Consider the following 8,702-nt stretch of genomic DNA (forward strand, 5'->3'; position numbering starts at 1 on the left):
AGATCCGAGGAGAATTTTCAAGTTGTTTAAAAGAATTACAGCAAAGAAAAAGTAAATAAATAAATCACATCTAATAAAAATTTGGAATGAGTTACTGCCTCCATTTTCAAAGAGCATGTAAAAATAGTAAACAATTAAAATAACAAATTCATTGAAAGAGTTATAGTTCTGTTGAATATTTTTCTTGTAGGTAGATTTTCTTTATTGCATATAGATCTCTTTCATTATAAAATATACCTTTCCTAAAAGAAAAAAACCCAGTATGAAAAATAAAAAGTATGAATTCACGACTCTCGCACATAAATTGTGAAATTTCGACAAAGAATTTGTTATCAATCAAATGTTACTAAGGAATGAATATAACCTTTGTGTTGGGAAAATTACTTTCTATTTTAATAGAGCTATTACGTATTGTTTTTATATGTGAAAATAGAGCTATTTTAATACTTAACTCAAAAATTCATAATAAAAGACCAATAAACTTCATTATCTAATAAAAAAAAAAAAAAAAACTCCATTATCATTGTTGATGGCAACACTACAATATATATATGACCTCTACCTCCTTCGTCATCACATGGAATGCCAATACAATTTTTAGAACAAACATATCATTTTCATATCGGTTCAATATTTTTTTGCATTCTTCAGGGTTATGGGGATACGTATTACACATTATTTGTACTAGTGAAACCTACTTATTGCATCTACGAGAGATAATAATTTTGATAATCTACACCAGTGAAAATAACATGTTTTTCCTATCATATATACACCGTATATCCATGGGTAATATCCAATATTTGCTCGAATATTGGACAGGATAACAATGTTGAAAAATAGAAGAAAAATTTAATGAAAAGTTAAATCTAGGTAGACAACTTGTCCTGATCACATGACTGTAGAACTTGGTTGCCGAAGAAACTCACATCAATGTCTGGATGCCCACTGAGTTTGACCCAACTAAAACGAGTTGTCATATCAAATTTATGTAGACACCATGACGTGATACTTGATTGTAGAGCATGGTTAGCAAAGAACCCCACATCAACATCATGTGGGATCCTCGCTGAGTTCGAGCAGACAGGGATAATGTAGTACCACATCAACATCATGTTGCTAGAATTATTTTAAGAGGCACTTCCTCAGGATAATGTAGTACCCCGTAATTTTTATGAAGCGAAGTAATTGAAGCGAGGGCTAGGATTTGATTATAATATCATCCATGCTTGTAAAAATGATTGTGTTCTCTACTGGCAGCAATATGTAGAATTTGACTAATGCCCAGTGTGTCATGAGTCAAGATGGACATCCGATAAACGTAATGTATCCCAAAAAGTGTTAAGTCATTTTCCGTTGATTTCTCGACTTCAAAGATTGTTTACATCCCGGTTAACTGCCAAAGATATGTCTTGGCATCACATAGAAAAAGTCAAAAATGAAAATTTCCTCTCGCATCCTGCAGATTCCTTGCAATGGAAGAAATTTGATGTCGAGTATCCATGGTTTGCTGAAGAACCTCGCAATGTACGTCTCGGTTTAGCAATGGATGGTTTTAATCTATTTGGAAACCTGAGCACCTCTCATAGTACTTGACCAGTCATATTAATGCCCTATAACTTGCCACCTTGGAAGTGTATGAAGGATCCATATTTTATGATGACTCTACTGATACCAGGGCCAAGGTCACCAGGGAATGAGTTAGATGTATATCTGCAACCACTGATTGCAGAGTTGAAAGAGTTGCGGGAACAGGGTGTCAGTACATATGATGTGGCCTCATCGGGGGAGTTCAATATGCATGCTGCAGTGATGTGGACAATAAATGATTTTCCAGCATATGAAAATCTGTCTGGGTGGAGCATAAAAGTTAAAATGGCTTGTCCAGTTTTCCAAAACCATCAATATCCTCTTAATCAAATTCGTACCGAAGAAGAATTTAATTGAACAAGTATTATGATAATTATGAAACTCAATAAATACTAATATTAAAATATCTAAAATACCAACAACGTATTATAACTTTTGTGGATAAAGGTGCAATTGCATGGGGAGAATTTCATGGGGCTGTCGAGGATTGCAGTTACTGGATGATCATGGCAGGGTTTTAATGGCTGCAAGAAAAGTGGAAACAGAGATGGAAGGCGTAGAAGCTATAGAATTGATGGCTATTTTTAGAGGATTGCAGTTGTGTGCAACCATGGGTATTTCCAAGCTCTTAGTAGAAAGTGATAGCTTGCTTTGTGTGGAGGCTTTACACGATGGCGGCATGTATAATTCTTTGCTTGGGAGGATATATTATGAAATTAAACAGCTTTCCTCACACTTTGAGAGTTGTATTTTTACACATGTATATCGAGAGGGGAATATGGTTGCTCATCTATTGGCTCGGAATGTGAGTCAAGTTGACAATATTGCATTATGGTGGGACTGTGTTCCAGACTGTATTTCTCAAGCTTTCTCACTTGACAATTCAGATTTCTATAAAAAAAAAAAAAATTAATAGAATACTTTGACTACTTTAAAAAAAAAAAAAAATCTTATAAAATGTGTCATGAGAAACTCTTCTCTTAAAAATAGGTTTACTTCCTTTAGTTAAATATATTATTAAATATTATCTACACGGATACAATATTTTATGTGACTAAACAACAACAACACCCATTTTAACATAAACCCAATTAGACTGCTCATCCAAAAATATATATGGGACATACAATAAGGGTAAATTGGTAATAGCACTCAACTATTAGGTTAATAATTTATATATATATATATATAACTTATAAGAACAAAGCTAAAGGAACAAAGCACACGGACTTGCGGTGGCAGGGACTTACTCCAGGGAGACCGAGGCAAGAGTGGAGGAGTTACGGTGGCGTGACTGGAGTGCAACAGAGGGCGTACGATGGCGAGGCAACCTACGCTGGGCGATGAGAGCGAGAGTGACACACGGCGAGAGAATGAGGGAGAGATCGAGAGAAAAGAACCTCCAACCAAAAATGGCGTGAGCTTACCGAGGGACTTGAGGAGGCATGCAGCGGACAGGGGTGATGGGAAGTCCTCATCTGCAGTTTCTGTGGTCTCACAGCATGGCGGAGCTCACGGTGGAGGGAGATTGCAGCAGCTTGAGCGTTGCTCTGTTTTGGACAACTAAAACAGGGGATTTTCGAGGCTTGCAATAGAGGCTACGGGGCATTGGGCGGCAGCTTAGAATGGCTGAGTGCAGTGGAGAGTGGATGAAAAAACAACTTGGGTGGTTGAGGCGTGAAGAGAAAAACAGAGGCAATAAATCTAGGGATGAGAAAAGCTTAACATATATATATATGCTATAAATGGAAAATAGATAAAACCTAAAGAAGAGGAAGGGATGGATGTGCATGAAAGAGGAAAGATGGTGTGAACCCGTGCGATGTGAATTCTGGAAGCGTTTTCAACGGGCCCGGGCCTAGCAGCAAGTTGGGTTTCACATGGTTGAGTCATGGTAGGGAATTATGTTTTATGGGACATCGTCGTTATTTACCACATGATCATAGATGGCGTTCCAATAGGGCGATGTTTGATGGAAGGGTTAAGCGTAGGGCATCACCGCCAGAGTTGTCTGGGAATGATAAGAGAAAGAAATTTTGTGATTGGTTTATGAAAATTAAATTATCTGATGTCTATGCTTGAAACATGACAAGATTTGTTCGAACACATGATTGGAAGATATCTGATTTTAAAAGTCACGATTGTCATGTATTTCAACAGCATCTGTTGCCGGTTGGTGTGCGTGGAAAGCTTACTCAAGATGTTCGTACAGCTCTCACAGAATTAGGGGGATTTTTCAAATATATTTGTAGTAGAACGTTGAAAGTTAATGCATTGTTAAAAATGAAAGCTGACATTGCAGTAATATTGTGCAAATTGGAGAGTTTGTACCTACCTTCATTCTTTGATGTAATGGTTCATTTGGTTGTGCACCTACCTCGTGAGGCTTTAATCATTGGCTCAGTTTAGTATAGATGGATATATCCTATTGAATGGTTTTTGGAAAAACATAAGCGATCTGTGGGTAATAAAGCTCGTCTAGAAGGTTCGATTGCAGAGTCATATATTAATAATGAGTGGCATACCTTTTGTTCTATGTATTTTCGTGGGGCTAATACTAGATTTACAAGGCCAGATCGAAATTATGAAGGTGGGTGAGAGATGAGAGTCTCATCGACATTTACTGTATTTTCCTAGACCATGCGTTCCATAGGCGCACAAGGGAGCTACAATCTATGTGGGAAAGAGTTTAAAAGAGCTCGATGGTATATCTTGAAAAACTGCATAGAGATTGATCACTACTTGAGGTTAGTGATGATCACCTAAATCAATATTATCTTTAAGTTTATGTATAATAATATAGTATAATTTCATACAAATTAAACATTCACATTCACATGCACAGTGAACATATAAAACTACTTCGCTCGAATGGTGTAACCGATGTAGAAAAGACGCACAAAGATGAATTTACCTCGTGGTTTGAACAAACGGTATTACTGTAAAGCCCATTTTATAATACGAATTTCATACCACTAAATTCTACTTTTTTCTATATAATAATATTTATTGATATATGTTGCATTGAAATATGGTGAAAATTCAGAAGAAATCTAATCAGAACTGTATGTTCTAGCATATGGTCTGTCCAGGCAGGCCATCCAGTACTTAGGATGTTTGGTGCTTGGAGATAGATTTCACACAACTGATAGAGAAAGATATAGGAAAACTCAAAATTGTGAGGTTGTAGTCGAAGGAACCCATGGGATGATAACATTGACTTATACAAAATTGTGGAAGATATCATAGTGTTAAAGTACGTGGGGGGATATATGGTCTAGTTGTTTAAATGTAATTGGTGGGATGTTTCAAATCCTAGGTTGGGAGTGCGTAACGATGATTATTTTGTAAGTGTCAATACATCTCACACTTGGTATGAGGACGATCCTTTCGTTCTCGCTTGCCAAGCGAATCAAGTTTTTTACTTAGATGATCCAGAGTATGGAAATCCATGGCGGGTAATGGAGAAGTTTGCACCAAGAAATATATATGATTACATTCTAGAGGCAGACAAACCACATGAAGAATTTGATACTCCAGCAAATGAAGAAGCATATTAAGAAAATGAAGTAGGCATCAACCTATTTGTTCATCTAAACCAATATGATATGGTCTCATTGCGTAGAGAAGATGTTCAACCCGAAGTAATTGAGGGTGAAATATCGGAAGAAGATGAATAACTGAAGTGTCTAGTAAGGATGAGGGCGACTGGTCCAGCGAAACTTAGTGAATGAATTTCAAACATGAATTTTTGTAAGTAATATTAACATATAAAAGTTATGATAATGTTTGTTTGAATAAAAATTTATTACAATTTCAAATAGGTATGCCTCTCAAACACAAAGCAACATGTGTGCCATTCCCATCCATTACTGACTCCCTGTGTGGTTCACCTGTCATGAATAGTGAGCCAACATCACCAGGCCCTGAACAAGGTATTTTATCAAATCAACATATCATATTTTATTCTCAATTTAACTAATATATCTATAAAATATATAGATGTTGTAAGCAAGCGTCGAGATAGAGGCACTTCGAGGGGTGTCTGCATAGAGAAAGTAAGGAAAATTGATAAAATCAAGGTTGATATTCCTGATGATCACATCGGTGGCTTCGGAGATTCGGCAATGTGGCTTGCTTCTTATGTTGGTACACTTACTCGCACGTATGCATCGATTGCTACATCCTCTTGGTCTAAAGTTTCCCAATATGTGAAAGACCACATAAAAAACCGTTGTTTGGTAATAAACTACATCTTAAGCAACTAAGTATATAACATGTTACTTTCAAGTTACTTTGTATTTATACTAATTGTTTATAATTTTTTAAAGGATGAGTTTGAGCTTAATTTTGGGCGAGAAGAGAGGATCGATTAACGGTTGAGAAACTGATGTCAAATGCATTTCGGAGGTACAAAGGTCGATGCCATGTACATTATAAAATGTTTAATACTACAATAGAGGCGCACCAAAATCCATTCCAAGCAATTCCACCAAATGAATGGGACAAAGTTTCTGATATGTTTGAAGATCCTGCTTTAGGTAATATCGCTGCTATCTTTTTTTTAATAGTATATCGCAGATGTATTAAACATATAGACTAATATTTTTTTTAGCAACAGAGTACTGTGAACAAAGGAAATAGATCAAATTTAAAGATAAATCATTATGCAGGTTCTCGATCTTTCCATCGTTTGTCTCAGAAAATGGTAAGTTTTAATATATAATACACATTTTCTTATTTAAGTTCTAATATAAATTTTCCTTTTGCATAAAGAAGAAAGTCCCGCTGACTATGATTTGACCCAATTATATGCTAAAACACATAAAAATCGTGATGTTGTTTGGGCCAGTCCCCAAGTAGAGACAAATTATGTAAGTTTAAGTTTTTTTAATTCAATTGTCACATAATATTTTTGTTACTTATATTAACTTTAATATTTTTGTTTTTATAGGATAAGATGATATCTCTTAAGGAAACTGTTGCAGATCCATCTGATGCATCATCTGTCAGATCGTTTCTCAAGTTCTTGGATCACGTTTTGGATATTTGAAGGGCTTAGGACGTTGCGTAAAACCATCCTCATTGTCATCATCTTATTCTCGAGCCAGATCGAATGACGACAAGACTAAGGAATTGGAGGATGCAGCACTTGAGATATAACGATTGAGGTCCAAGGAAAAAGAGTTGTTGGCCCGATTAGATAAAGCAACGGATTTGGAGGCGAGATTAAAAGAGAGGATGCTGGTGAATAACCAAAAAATGTTTGAACAATTCCAGTCAATGATGTCCCAAAACTCTATGCCACCACCATAGTCTTCAAATTTATCTTTTCTTTCATTACATTTATATTATGATGTTCCAAAACATTTGAACAATTGATGTTTGAATTACAAATTGTGTAATATTAGTATGATGTTTTTAATTAAATTGTGATCTATATGATTAATACAGTTTGAACTGTAAATAACCAGTTCGAACGGTAAATCACAATTTGTAATTACATTCGAACCAAAACAGAGCTATTCGAACAAAAACTAACTCATTCGAACGACAAAAAAGAAATACAGACGTTCGAATAATAAATTATTTGTTCAAACAACAGTTATGTGCAAAGCCCTGTTTGAACGAATATTGTTTCTGAAAATAAGATTTCTGTTCGAACAGACATAACAAGTAAAATTATACTTTAGGAATAATAATAGTAAATGATCTTGACTAAATTTTAGTCTAATTCCTTGAGAGTTGTCAAGGCCGGAAAGTTTGTGACAGTTAAGTAATTTGACTAAAATTTAGACATTTTTTCAAGATCATTATCCCTTGTTATCTACTCATGATAGGAAACTTGTGAACATATTCTTCCATCTCTCTCTAGTTTAACAATATAACATTACTATTTGTTTGACATAGTTAATTCAAACAACATGAAGATATTGTGTGACATTGTATAAATAACCTTAGACCCATTTGGGAATTAGTGTATATTTATGTGTCCACTAATTCCTGAATTGTCCAGTGTGGACAGTTTGATATTATATTATCTATATTGCACATTTTTGTTACTCCTACTCTCCACTTTTAATATGAAGTTTCGGTGTCTTCCTCTACTATTTTTCGGGTATATTGTTCTTAGGGTCACAATCCCTCTATGTGAACATGTATACTTGGAGAACTATGGGGAGGTGCTATCGAAATTTTTACTAACATGGAAAGTAGTAGTGACGAGATTTGTGCAATGTGGATAATATATTCTCGAATGGGATAGGACCAACTACCTTATCAAAAAGGCAGTGAGAATTGGAGCATGACATGCATGTAAATTTTCTATGTACGTGTTATTAATAGATAGATGTTTTTAGAAATGAACAAAAGTTAGATGCATCTGGGCGATAGACTTGAAAAGGATTACGTACCCTATGCGCGTGGAGTAATAACCTTAATTGATTTTGTACGAGCCTCTACTGATAGTCGTGGTTACATTAAGTGTCCATATTGGGGGTGTAAATATTTGTGTGCGATAGGGTTTGATGAAGTTGAAAGTCATATATTTCTGAACAGTATGGATCTGAGGTATACCCGATGGGTACTGCATGGTGAATCGTATGAACAGTTAGCGGATGTATTGGTCGATCATCCAAATTATTTGCGGCACATGGTTGATGATTATGAGCAGGATGAGATGGAGGAGATGTTGGGTGACATTGGAGCTGGGATGTTTATGGATGAGGTTGACATCAATGCCTCAAGTGGCCAAGGGACTGATTGTGAAAATTTCACTGCAATGTGGGAAGATGCAAAGTGTAACATCCGAGCCTAGTCAGGCTGCTTTACAAAATTTTGGGCTACAATTAGGAAAAATCATTTGGGATTACGAGTTAAATTTTGAGAATAGAGTTTGGGCCTGATATTTTTGGCGGTATATAATTTTTTTTTTAATAGGTTTGATAATTAGGTTTTAAAGTCTTTAATGGATCAAGTGGATGTTTATCAGAAAATTTATGGGATAAGTGTATTTATTTTAGGTTGAGTAGAGACCCAAAACTTTAGATAAAAGCCATGCAATAATCTCGTTAAGAGTCCAAGACATGGGCCTAAGTATATTTTTTTTTTAT

The sequence above is a fragment of the Juglans regia genome, unplaced genomic scaffold (genome assembly GCF_001411555.2).
Source record: "Juglans regia cultivar Chandler unplaced genomic scaffold, Walnut 2.0 Scaffold_678, whole genome shotgun sequence".
Lineage (NCBI taxonomy): Eukaryota > Viridiplantae > Streptophyta > Magnoliopsida > Fagales > Juglandaceae > Juglans > Juglans regia.